The sequence below is a fragment of the Scyliorhinus canicula genome, chromosome 23, assembly GCF_902713615.1.
Source record: "Scyliorhinus canicula chromosome 23, sScyCan1.1, whole genome shotgun sequence".
NCBI lineage: Eukaryota > Metazoa > Chordata > Chondrichthyes > Carcharhiniformes > Scyliorhinidae > Scyliorhinus > Scyliorhinus canicula.
Window position 1 is genome coordinate 24,276,511 of NC_052168.1, and position 13,564 is coordinate 24,290,074.

Here is a 13,564-nt window from a genome sequence, read left to right on the forward strand (position 1 = left end):
TTGCCCACCCCACCTCGCCACGATCCTCCCCTCACATCTCCCCCCCACCCTTCTCTCCCTCCCCCTCCCCACACCCCTCCCCTTCCCCCTCCCCCCCCCACCCCGCCCCTCACACCCCCCCGCCCCCCCCCACTCATCTCCCAACCCCCCCCCCCCCCAAACCTCGTGCCGGCCCACGTGGTCATGCCGGAGGACGAACCCGATTGGGCAGCTTTAGGCGGGAAGGCGGGCGCGCGGTGCCGGGCGGCCGTTGGCCGCGAGGATGTCACGTGCTCCAGTTGACGCGCGCGGCGCGGACGCTCGAGTTGCCGCCAGTCAGGCCGTCAATCCGAGCGGCGTCGGGAAGGGAGGAGTGTCGAGGACCGGAGTTAGACTTCCCCTTCGGCTGGCGCACACCGCCAAACAGAGGGGCATTGGACTCCCCCCCCCCCCCCCCCCCCACCAACAGCAAACGTAATTACAATATCTGGACGATGCTGCGGGTCCCTCCTTTCGGCCGGGCTATCGGGGGTGTGGGTGGCCGAAGGGTCTGGATACCAGCTGCGAGTGTGGCCCGGTGTGGGAAGGCAAGAGTGATGTGAGGAAGGAGATTGCTGTAACCCCAACTGGGGTCCCCTGACCCCTTTAAGAGCGGGGGGGGGGGGAACTATCCCTTTAAGGGGGCTTGGCTTCCTCTTTAAAAGGAGAGCCTCAGATGTATAAAAACGGCACCAGATCGGGGAAGGAGAGCCAAAGGGGAGTGCTGGAGTATTGTATTGAAATAAACCTTGTTTGTAATTTCTACCATTCATTCTATTTATCGTGGACGCAACACTGGCGACGAGGATTTAGTGGACTGCCGTCGACACTGGTTGCTACGCGCCCGGCCACCTCGTCCCACTACTAACCGCCACAATGCCGCACATAGGAAAGTGGGAACCGTTTAACTTGGGTAGAGACGTTTGGCGGCAATGTGTGGAACACGTGAACTTCTTTTTCGAAGAAATGCAATACCAGCAATGAGAGACAAACTGTGATATTACTAATGGCTTGCGGAGGGCCCACCTACAGTGTGATAAAGTGTCTGACTCACCCGTACCCCCCCAGATACACAGTCGTTCGCTGCCCTGGTGGCCCCCATTGGGGGAGCATTTCAACCCAAAACCACCACTCGTCGTGCTCCGTTTCTGGTTTCACAAGGCTGCCCAGGCTGATTCATTGCATGCCTTTCTGGCCCGCCTCCAAAGACTGGGTGAGTCTTGAATGAGGCACTCTGAGACCGCTTCATGTGTGGACTCCGCGATGAGGCCAAGCAATACTAGCTGAGGCCCACCTGGACTTGCAGCTCATGGTGGAGATAGCCATCCCCAGAGAAAGCGCCGAAGAAGCGGTCCAGGAACTCCAGGGACTGGCAGTGCTCAGTCTGGGTTGCCAAACCAAGCGCCAATCACACTCGGCTGGAACTGAGGTGGCTGCCCCCAACAATGGGACATCTACCAGAGGAGCGCGGGCTGCCACTATAAAAGCCGAGAATGCCGTCAGACGTTCTTCCCCAGACCAGGAGAAACTGGAACCAGCTACCAGCGGGGGCCGAAATATGCCGCAGAAACTAGGGGAACTGGAGGTCCCCACGCGGCTATATGGAAGACGGCGACAGCAGTTACATTGTGTAGCTGCGCCAACAGTGCCACCCATCTGGATCTCCTTGCAACTTAATGGACACCTAATTTTCATATAACTCAACACTGGGGCATCAGTGTCCGTAGTCAGTTGCCGTACGTTCGACCGCATCCAGTCTGGCTTTCTATAGCTGAACCAATGGCTGAACTGCGCTATTTCTGCGCCCGGCCTGTCCAATACGATTATAATCCAAGGTGGGCATTGAATTGGAGAATTTGGGCATCGTATGCCTGGTGCAGTTCACTGGTCATCCCTGTCATGAAACCGGATGGATCAATACGTTTGTGTGGCAACAATAAGATGACAGTTAACTGTGTGTCTCGACTGGACTGTTATCAGGTTCCTAGGATCGAGGATCTTTACGCAAAGCTCAGTGGAGGTTGCACATTTATGAAACTTAATATGTGTCACGCTACTCTCCAGTTGGTCCTGGCCCCGAGTCCAGGTGCTTCATAACTGTGAACATAGGGCAGCACGGTAGCACACGTGGATAGCACTGTGGCTTCACAGCACCAGGTGAAGTGTTGGCTAGTGTAGACTTGAGAGATGAACAGACACTTCCAACACTGATGAAGGTTCAACTCAATTTTATTAACTACTTCTAACTAACTAACACACGATGACTGTGGGTCTAAATGATGCTAACTTAAACTAGAGACCTAAGCCTTGTCCGAACCAGTTGATTCTCTCAGCATGTGTTGTAAGTCTGTGCTGGGCTGGATGAGTTCCTGTTACACTCAGAGGCAGCACCCAGAATGAGCGGGAACCGTGGTGCCCTCTGCCTTTATAGTGTGTGTATTCTAACCGGTGATTGGCTGCGGTGTTTGTACATGTTGATTGGTCCCTGTGTGTGTCCACCAGTGTGTGTCTGCACCATGATATACTGGTGTATATTATGACAGCCCCCCTTTTATAAAAAAAATGTTGATATAGGCATGTGATAATAAATAGTGTGGGTGTGTGGAAAATGTACCTAGCTATGTGTGAGGGTGCGGCAATGGCTGGCGCCTCAGGAGCCGGCAGGGCTGCAGCACTGTCAGGGGCAGGCAGAGCGACCGGAAGCGCCACGCACTCCACGGCGGGATCAGTAGAAGAGCTGGTCGGAGGATCCCGTGACGACCCTGGAACCAGGCGAAGAGCACGCCTGTTGCGGCGCCGAATGGATCCGTCCGGTAAGCGGACCAGGAAGGAGCGGGGGGCCACCTGCCTTAGAACGACAGCAGGCGCAGACCAGCCACCATCTAGGAGGTGGATGCGAACCTTGTCGCATGGATGGATGTCGGGAAGGTCAGCAGCCCGTGAGTCATAGGACGTTTTCGGCTGCAGTTGAGACATGTGCATGTGGTGGAGCACGGGGACATAATCGAGGTCGGGAGCGAGAATTGATGGCACCATCGTTCTGAGGGTGCGGTTCATTAGCAGCTGAGCAGGTGACAGGCCGGTGGAGAGTCGATGCCCACTTTGGTCCAAGGTGATGTAACGAGCTCATGGGGCATCAGGGTCTCCCGTGGTTGGGCGGGCTGAAAACGCTGGCAGGTAGAGCAGTTGAGCACCACGTTGGCGATGTTATCATTGATGCCCGGCCAGTAGACGGCTTCTCTGGTCCTGCGGTGGCACTTCTCGATTCATAAATGGCCTTCATGGAGTTGCTCCAACACTAGCTGGCGCATGCTTTGTGGGACGACGATGCGATCCAATTTCAGGAGCACCCCGTCGACAACTGCCAGGTCATCGCGGACGTTGTAAAATTGCGGGCATTGGCCCTTGAGCCACCCGTCTGACATTCGGCGCATCACCCGCTGCAGAAGTGGATCAGCCGCTGTCTCGCGGCGAATTTGCATCAGCCGTGCATCCGTAGCTGGCAAATGGTAGGCTGCAAACTGAACGTGAGCGTCTATTTAGCAAATGAAGCCGTCATGATCACACGGAGTTGTGATTGATCTTGAGAGGGCATCGGCAATGGCAAGGTCCTTGCCAGGGGTATAGATCAGTTGAAAGTCGTACCTGAGCAGCTTGAGTAGGATACACTGGAGGCGAGGCGTCATGTCATTTAAGTCCTTTTTGATAATATTTACAAGGGGGCGGTGGTCGGTTTCAACCGTGAACTGCAGAAGTCCATAGACGTAGTCGTGGAACTTCACGACTCCAGTGAGAAGGCCGAGACGCTCTTTCTCAATTTGCGCATAGCGCTGCTCTGTGGGAGTCATAGCCCGCGACGCATACGCAACGGGGGCCCATGACGAGGCCTCGTCTCGTTGCAGGAGCACGGCACCAATCCCCGACTGACTGGCATCAGTAGAGATTTTGGTCGGGTCGAAAAAAGGCCAACACTGGGGTCATGGAAAGCTTGGCCTTCAGCTCCTGCCATTCACGCTCGTGAGCAGGGAGCCATCGGAAATCTGTGGTTTTGCGAATCAGGTCTCTGAGGGCCGTGGTGTGTGGTGTGTGAGGTGTGATTCGGGATGAACTTCCCGAGGAAATTCACCATACCCAGGAACCGGAGGACTACTTTCTTGTCCTCTGGCGCCTTCATGGACGTGATTGCTGCAATCTTGTCCTCGTTCGGACGCACCCCCTGGTGGGAAATGTGATTCCCCAGAAACTTGATACTTGACTGGACAAAGGAGCATTTGGCCCTATTGAGGCGGAGGCCGTGTTCGTGGATGCGCCAGAAAACACGCTGAAGGCGGGCAATGTGTTCCTGCGGGGTGGTTGACCAGATAATAATGTCGTCGACATATACCCGGACACCGTTGATCCCCTCCATCATCTGCTCCATGATCCGGTGGAAAACTGTGGACGCAGAGATGATGCCGAATGGCAACCGGTTGTAGCAGAACCTGCCAAAGGGTGTGTTGAACGTACATAGCTTCCTGCTTGACTCATCTAGTTGGATCTGCCAGAAACCCTTTGAAGCATCCAGTTTTGAGAATAGTGGTATGGTGTACCCAGCGAGGTTATGGGTAACGTATAACGGCAAAGACTTTTATTTTGAGACAGCGGCTGAGGCGTTCGTGAAGGCAGAAGGCTTGAGACAGACATGAAGAGCGGATCTGGAAGAGAGACTGTGGTCTGTGTTTGAACAGCCGGAAAATGTATAAATGTTATAACTTTCTTTTTACGGATTTGTATTGTAATCTACTTCGCTTTTGTATTGTTATAGAGTTTAAGTTAATGGTGGGTTGATGAGCGCTCTGTGTTGCGACGGTTAAATGTTATGTTAGTGAATTGTATGGGTTGGATTGTTGGGTTTGTTTTTTTTTTCTCTGGGACTGGGTGGAAGGGGATGATATGTCTTGGTAGGGGGGGAGCCACCCGCACTAGCTAGCTAAAGTCAGCTAGTGAACGGAGGTGAGAGGAGAGGAGGGCTGCGGACATTGGAGCCTGGATAGCAGGCGTCAATGGGCCTTCGAGGCGAGCGAGAGGGGGGGGAAGGGTTGGATGTTGGTTCAGGGGGAAAGGTAGGGGGGGTTTCGGGAGGGGAGAAGTGGTTCGATGTTAACAATGGACGGGCGGGTCAGGCTTGTGGGGCAGGGCGCGGCGGTATGTTGATGGTGGATAAGAAAGGTGGGGGGGGGGGGGGTGAGAGACCCCCAGTAAGGATAGTCACGTGGAACGTGAGAGGGCTAGGAGGTCCGGTCAAAAGGGCAAGGGTGCTTGCGCATCTTAAAGTCTGAAAACCGATGTAGCAATGCTGCAGGAGACTCACTTGAGGGTGAAGGACCAGGTGAGACTTAAAAAGGGTTGGGTTAGCCAAGTGTTTCACTCTGGATTTGATGGAAGGGCTTGAGGGGTAGAAGTGTTGGTCAGCAAAAGGGTACGCTTCCAGATGGAAAAGGTAGTGGCAGATCAGGGGGGTAGATATATGATTGTGGCAGGTGCGCTGGACGGGAGATTAGTGGCGCTGGTAAGTGTATACGGTCCCAACTGGGACAATGCGGGATTTGCGAGGAAGGTGTTTGTAGCCATTCCTGACTTGGACACACACGAGCTGATTGTAGGGGGGGGGGGGGGGGGGGACTGGACCCTGGTGCAGGAGCCAAGGTTGGACAGATCACGGTCGCGCTCGCTGGTCCCATCAGGGGGGGCAAAGGCGCTTGCTGGGCTGATGGTGGAAATGGGAGGGGTGGACCCTTGGAGGTTCCTGCACCCAGGGGAACGGGAGTACTTGTTTTTCTCAGCAGTCCATAGGGTATACTCGCGGATCGACTTTTTTGTGGTGGGAAAAGCTTTGCTGGCTGGAGTCAAGGGGTCGGAATACTCTGAAATTGCTGTGTCAGATCACGCGCCACATTGGATGGATATGGTGCTGGAGCAGGGAGTAGTGCAGAGGCCGGGGTGGAAACTGGATGTGGGGCTTTTGGGGAACCAAGTATTCTGTGAAAAAATTGAAAAGGTAATTAAGGAGTATGTAAGATTCAACTGTACGGGTGAGGTGTCAATGGCAGTCGTCTGGGAGGCTCTAAGGGCGGTAGTGAGGTAATTTTGTTTAAGGCCAGGGTGGACAAAGAGGAGAGGTTGGAGCGGCAGAGGCTAATAGATGGGATGTTGGAGGCAGATAGGGGTTATGCGGAGGATGGGGACCCAGCGATGCTGGGAAAGAGGAAGGAACTATAGGCGAGCTTCGACCGACTATCCACCAGGAAGGCGGTGCGCCAACTGAGACGAGCGAGGGGTGCAGTTTATGAACATGGAGACAAGGCTCCATGTTATGGTATGCCTACGTGGTATGTAACATAACAAGCGTGGTAACATAACAAGGTATGTTAGCTGGTCAGCTCCGGAGGGAGGCAGCAGCAAGGGAAATTCTTCAGGTAAGGGATAAGGCTGGGAAGTTGGTGGTGGCTCCGGAGCTGATTAACAAGGTTTTTGAGGAATTCTACGAGAGGTTGTACAGGTCAGAGCCACCCGGGGGAGACCGTGAGATGCTGGAATTTCTAGATGGGTTGGAGTACCCGAGGCTAGGGGAGGGCGACAGGGCTACATTAGAAGGAGCAGGAGATAAAAGATGCGATTGGGAGGATGCAGTCGGGGAAGATGGCAGGGCCGGATGGGTTTCCGGTGGAATATTATAAATAATTTAAGGATAAGTTGGCACCCCTGATGCTAGGGATGTTTGAAGAGGTGATAGGGAAGGGAGTGCTACCGCAAACATTGGGGCAGGCATCGATTTCACTGTTGCTTAAAAAGGATAAGGTTCCGACGGAGTGTGGGTCGTATAGGCCCATATCACTTCTTAATGTGGACGCAAAGATATTGGTGAATGTACTGGCGGGTAGGCTGGAAGGGTGCCTCCTGAAGATGATAGGTGAGGATCAGACAGGGTTTGTGAAAGGGAGGCAGCTGTTTTCGAATATTAGAAGGGTTTTGAACGTCGTTATGGCACCGGCGGAAGAGAAGGAAACCGAGGTGGTGGAGGCACTGGATGCCGAGAAGGCATTTGATCGGGTGGAATGGGGGTACCCGATGGCAGTGCTGGAGCGGTTTGGGATTGGACCAAGATTTGTGAACTGGTTAAAGTTATATAAGGAGCCGAAGGCAAGTGTCCGCATGAACAATATCAGTTCGAGATACTTTTCTCTCCACCGTGGGACGAGGTAGGGATGTCCTATGTCCCCCCTGCTGTTTGCGCTTGCGATTGAGCGGTTGGCCATCGCATTAATAAGTTCGGGAGCATGGAAAGGAATAGTGGGGGGGGGGGGGGGGGGGTGGTGTGGGGGGGGGTGGATAGAGCATAGGGTCATAGGGTGTCCTTGTATGCCGACGACTTGCAGCTGTATGTGTCGGAGCCGAGTGCGTCGATGGGAGGAATATTGGAGTTGCTGCAGGTATTTGGGTCTTTCTCGGGGTACAAGCTGAACTTGGACAAGAGTGAGTATTTTGTGGTGTCTCAGCCGGGGGGGGGGGGGGGGGGGGGGCTGCCATTCCGTAGGGCAGGGACCCACTTTAGGTATTTGGGGGTGCAGGTTGCCTGGAGTGGGGAAGGCTTCGCAGATACAACATCACTAGTTTGGTGGGGAGAGTGAAAGCCGACCTGGCGAGGTGGGATGGTCTCCCTCTGTCACTGGCGGGTCGGGTGCAGGCGGTTAAAATTAATGTGTTGCCGCGAATTCTGTTCATTTTTCAATGCCTACCGATTTTCCTGCCAAAGTCTTTTTTCAGGGAGATTGAGGGAAGGATTACCTAATTTATATGGGGAGGGAAGGTGGACAGAGTGAGGAAGGTGCTGCTACAGAGAGGAAGGCAGGCAGGGGATTTGGGTCTCCTGAACCTGATGTACTACTACTGGGCAGCGAATGTGGAGAAGGTGTGGAGCTGGGTCAGAGGGGTTGATTCTCAGTGGGTCAGAATGGAGGAGATTTTGTGCAGGGGATCGGGGCTGAAGGCACTAGCAACGGCACTACCCACTCCCGATAGCTCCGGAGAAATACTCAGGGAGTCCGGTAGTAACAGCTTCATTGAAAATCTGGAGGCAGTTTCGCCAACACTTCGGGTTGGGGGCAGGGTCGAGGGAAATGCCGATCCGGGAGAACCACAGATTTGAGCCAGGGAGGTGGGATGGAAGCTTTCGGAAATGGGAAGAGAAGGGGATTAAGACTCTAAAAGATTTGTTTCTTCGGGGTCGATTTGCAGGAATGAGGGAGCTGGAAGCGAAGTATGGGCTGGAGCAGGGAGAAGTGTTTAGGTATATGCAGGTTCGGGACTTTGCCAGGAAGGAGATACAGAGCTTCCCGGAGGAACCGGCCTCCACGTTGTTGGACGAGGTGCTGGCGGCGAGGGGACAAGAGAAGGGGACAGTCAGCAGTATATGGAGCTATGTTGGAAAAGGATAAGGCACCACTGGAGGGGATCAAAGCGAAGTGGGAGGAAGAGTTGGGAGAGGTTATAGAGGAGGGAGTCTGGTGTGAGGTGCTCCGGAGAGTGAATGCCTCCACCTCGTGTGCGAGGTTGGGGCTGATACAGCTGAAGGTGGTGTACAGGGCGCACCTCACGAGGGTGAGGATGAGCCGATTCTTTGATGGGGTAGAAGATGTGTGTGAGCGTTGTGGGGGGGGGGGGGGGGGGGGCTAATCACGTTCATATGTTTTGGTCCTGTCCAAAGCTTGGGGAGTACTGGAAGGAGGTGTTTAGGGTAATTTCCAAGGTGGTGCATGTGAACTGGACCCGGGTCCCCGGGAGGCCATATTCGGGGTGTCGGACCAGCCAGGGTTGGAAACGGGTGCGGAGGTAGATATCATAGCCTTCGCCTCGTTGATCGCCCAGAGGCGGATCCTGCTGGGATGGAGAACGGCCTCTCCAGCCTGTGCCCTGGCGTGGCGAGGGGACCTGTTGGAATACTTGACCCATGAGAAGGTTAAGTTCGAACTGAGGGGAAGCTCGGAGGGGTTCTACAAGTCATGGGCACTATTTATTATGCACTTTCAAGAACTTGATAACATCGAACATTAGTTGGGGGGGGATGGGTGGGGGTGGGGGGGGGGCTATGTATGTGAAAGATGGCTATGGGTAATCCCTGATTCCTTTTTTTTCTTTGTCATTTGTTTATGTTAACATGCGGGCCGATGTCTGGGCATGGTGGGAGGATGGGATCGTTGTTACTGTTATGGGGTTTGAGATATTTGTTGGTTATTGATTGTCATTGGGTGTAAATTTGGGAGAAAAATTGTGAAAAAGGAGGAGAATAAAAATATATTGTTTTTTAAATTGATGCGACCATCAATTCAACCAGAGACACGAGTTGGATTAAACTGTGGCTTTAATCGGCTTACAACTGAGCCTGCCTGCGACTATGCTGAACTGAAGGCGGACTCGCAGGACCGCAGCACTTATACTTCCTGAAGGGGGTGGAGCTGAGAGTCCTGTACATGCCCCTCATCTCCCCCTGTGGGCAGAGCCGCACAACGGCTCACAGATGGAGCCCACAGGGACACAGTAATGTACAGTGTGAATTATAGTGGTTACACATTCACCACACCCATCACATGGTGCAGTTTGGGGCTCAGCACGGGGCCTTGCCGTCGGACTTGAAGGCTGACACCATAAAGATGCAGGTGCTTAGCATTGAAGACAGCGTGCTCCTTAAGCAACCGGCTCCTGATCAACCCCCACAATGAACACCCAGGTGTGTCCTAGATGAAAATGTTAGCTCAAAGTTACGTTTGGTGGCCCGGCATTGATACAGACATTGAGTGGGTGACCCAGTGCAGCGTCCAGTATCAGGCACACCAGAAGTTGCCTCCTACAGCCCCGCTCCACCTGTGGGAATGGCCGGAATGTCTGTGGTCTCGCCTCCATCTAGACTTTGTAGGCCCCTTTCAAGGGGAAATGTTCCTCATCCTCGTTGCTGCCTACTTCAAGTGGATGGAGGTCGATGGAGATAAAGGAGACGACTGCCCCGGACCATCATAGAGAAACTCCGGCACATTTTCAACACAATGTTTATGAGTGCGGAATTCGTGGCATTCATGTCCGCTAACAGGATCCGTCACGTGAGGATCACCCCATACTACCTAGCTTTGAATGGATTGGTTGAGTGAGAGGTGCAAACCTTTTAAGCTCGGAAGGAAAAATGCAGATATCAGGATCCTGGGAGATACGCTTGGCAAGGTTCTTATTCTACGACCAGACAACACTGCATGCCACGACCGGCATCACGCCAGCCAAGATGTTGATGGGTTGCTGCCTCCACACCCATTTGAGTCTTGTCTTTATAGATATTGGCGGGAAAATCGCCGTGCTCAGGACTCAGGCCACTGAAGGGCACCTCCGGGAGATGCGGTACATGTCTGGAACTTTGGCAATGGGGCCGCTTGGATCATGGGCACCGTGTTGGTGAAAACGGGTCTGGTTTCTTACCAAGTATGGACATAGGGCCGCGAGTCTAATTGCCACATGGACACATCTCTGAATCCGCTTATCGGGTCTCCAGCTGTACCGGCCATTGATTTGGACGTCCCGGCTCCGCTGTCTTCACTGCAGCCCCTGGCTCCACCGGTTGTCCAGGATCCAGAGATCATTTTTGAGGACACCGAGATGCCGGATGAAGAACCGTTTAGATCTGACTTGAAAACTGAGATGGACATTCTGCTACCACCGGAGGCGCCCCTGCCGGCTCTCGTGACCACACCAGCAATGTCACAGCCGCCCAGACACTTGTTACGTAAATGCCATTCCCCGGTCCAATATACGCTCCTGACCCACAAGGTCTGCGCCTGAACGCTGTGCATGGGCGAAACAGTCGAAAGGCCCGGTGGACTTACCCATGAATGTGGACATTGCTCTGAACTTAGTGGGGGAGGAGTATTGTAACCCCAATGGAGGTCCTGGGTTCAGGACAATGCGATTTCCCATGACCCCCCCCCCCCCCCCCCCCCCAGGAATATGAAGTTCCCCTTTAAGGGGGCGCGGGGCTTCCCCTCTACAAGGAGAGCCCCAACTACATAAAAACCCCGACCTAGGTGCAGATCGGGGAAGCAGAACCTTAGGGGAATAGAGGAGTATTAGAATTGTATTGAAATAAACCTTGTTCATAATTTCTACTATCGTCAAAGCATTCTACTTACCACGGATTCAACAGGAATGGGAGAATGCAAATTGGACATGAAGACAGGGTGGCACAGTGGTTAGCGCTGCTGCCTCGGCACAGGGGACCAGGGTTCAATTGTGGCCAATGGGTGACTGTGGAGTTTGCATGTTCTCCCTGTGTATGTGTGGGTTTCCTCCGAGTGCTCCGGTTTTCTCGCACAGTCCAAAGGTGCGCAGGTTAGGTGGATTAGCCATAATAAAATTTCCCCTATTGTCCAGGGATGTACAGTTCAGGTGGTCTAGGTAGAATGCTCTTTCGGTGGGTCGGGGCAGACTTGATGGACTGAATGGCCTCCTGCACTGTAGGGATTATGGATAGGAATTTTGGAAATTGGGTAATGATGGAATCAATGTTGTGAGGATAGGATTTCCGAATGGGAGACCTGTGGGTCGTTGTCAGCTGTCTCATGATTCAAGGATGGTGACTACTCAAGGTTGTGAGTTTATACCATGGGTCTTCATCTGCCGAATAGGCTGTTTTTCGACCCGTAGATCTTTGGACAAATGGAGAGGATGTCCCACAAGGTAGTGGGATTCAGAGTGCAAGATTTGCCTCCTTTTTCCTTTGCAGTTGCTCTGCCTCATCATTAAAGTGAATAGATTCAAAATGTGATGCAGCTTCTTGAACAAGTTGTTGCCACTCTGAATGGTTGACAACAAGCTTCCTCATTAAGATTGATGCAACTGTGCTGTGAGGGGATCATCAGAATGTCTTCTGGCATTTTTTTGTCCTTTCCGGAAAAATGGTCATTTGAGAGTTCAGAAAGCAGGACTTTGCCAGGGAGACGTGTTTTGTTCAGGTGGACAGTGTCCAGTCCATTGAAGTTGATTTTACAGGTGTTTTCCCTGAATAATTTTGGGCCTTACTTAAAGCTTTTGTCCGATGGTCTTCTCACTGAATCTGTAGGATGCAGCGAAGTTATTGCTGATGGAATTTCTTTAGCGCTCTCATGTGCCACTGATACACAGTCCAAATCTCGCTGGAGTACAAGAGCGTGCTGTTGACAACTGCTGTGTACACTAGGACTTCTGTGGACTTGTAAAGGTCTGTTGTCAAACTCTCACTGCCGTAGTTTGTAGAAAGCTGAAGTGACACAGTTGATCTGGTGTTGGAAGTCCTCGTCAGTCGTGTCCTTTAGTGAGGGGTGACTGCCAAGATATGGGAAGTGCTTAACATATTCCAGAGTCTCTCCTTCAATATTTATCTGACCGGTTGTGGGTTGATATATTCAAGGACAGGCTGGATATTGTGTATGCAGAATTAGAGAGATCGTGAGTGGCTTTCAAATCTGGTGTACAGGGCTAAATAGCTGACTTTTAAAGCAGACCAAGGCAGGCCAGCAGCACGGTTCAATTCCCGTACCAACCTCCCCGAACAGGCGCCGGAATGTGGTGACGAGGGGCTTTTCACAGTAACTTAATTTGAAGCCTACTTGTGACAATAGCGATTTTTCAATTCATTTAATTTCAGCAGGCATCAATGCTGTTACAACATTTTTGTCAGATTTGTCTGGCAACAAAGATCATATTGGAAGTTCCTCTGGAACTTGTGATCTGCCTGTGAATTCGGAGTGAATTGCTGAGTTCATTCGGAGACCCAGTGCAGATGGCCCAAATGCCCCCATTCTATCCTTAACAATTCTGTGAAATGTCCTTGGGAGTCAGCCTTGAACTGTTGGAATGCTGCCTTTTTGACATGCAACGTTGGGATGTTCTGCCAGATAACGAAGGAGTTGCCATATTTGAGCATGATTTTTGTTGAGCCAGTCCTGATGGTGACGATGCTTGAGCCCAATGGTCTGGTCACAGGACTTTGGCACAGCTGACTTTGGTTGATCCCAGCATTCTAGAATTTAGTTGGATGTGTGCAAATTCTCCAAATTGGTCGTGAGCTGGACTTTGAATTCCTCTCTTCCTCTCTGCTTTATGGCTAGGACATTGCTGAATTCTCTCTTGGTCTTTTGGGCCTTGCGATGTCTTGATACTAAATTGAGCTTCATCACCAATTGAACAAGTCGATGATCTGTTGTTTTGCTGGCATCAGTCCCCCTCCCCTGCCACTTTTCCCCATCGATGACCTGTTCTGTGGGCATCAGTCCCACCCTCCCGGCATGGTTCAGGTGGTACAGACATCACTTTGATCTTTGACCCGAATAGTAACATAATCCAGGAGGTGCCAGTGCTCTGATTTAGGGACCTCCACATGGTTTAGTATTTCTCTTTCTGGCAGAAAAGGGTATTTGCTATAGTGAGCTCATGCTGAGCAAACTTTGTCAGTGGGAGGATGCCATTTGTAATGGCTTTTCCCACCCTGTTTTTC

The 13,564-nt window shown here is 52.4% G+C and overlaps 1 protein-coding gene across 8 annotated transcripts in view; it reads left to right on the forward strand.

Annotated features, from left to right (window-relative positions):
* Window positions 1-2,192: 2,192 nt before the first annotated feature.
* The window catches only part of LOC119956323 (meiosis inhibitor protein 1), a 536,433-nt gene continuing 525,061 nt past the window's right edge, over window positions 2,193-13,564 (forward strand). For all 8 annotated transcript variants that reach the window (XR_005458631.1, XM_038783445.1, XM_038783450.1 and 5 more), the window contains exon 1: window positions 2,193-2,234. The gene's annotated coding sequence lies outside the window, so the exon portion shown is untranslated. The remainder of the gene's footprint in view (window positions 2,235-13,564) is intronic.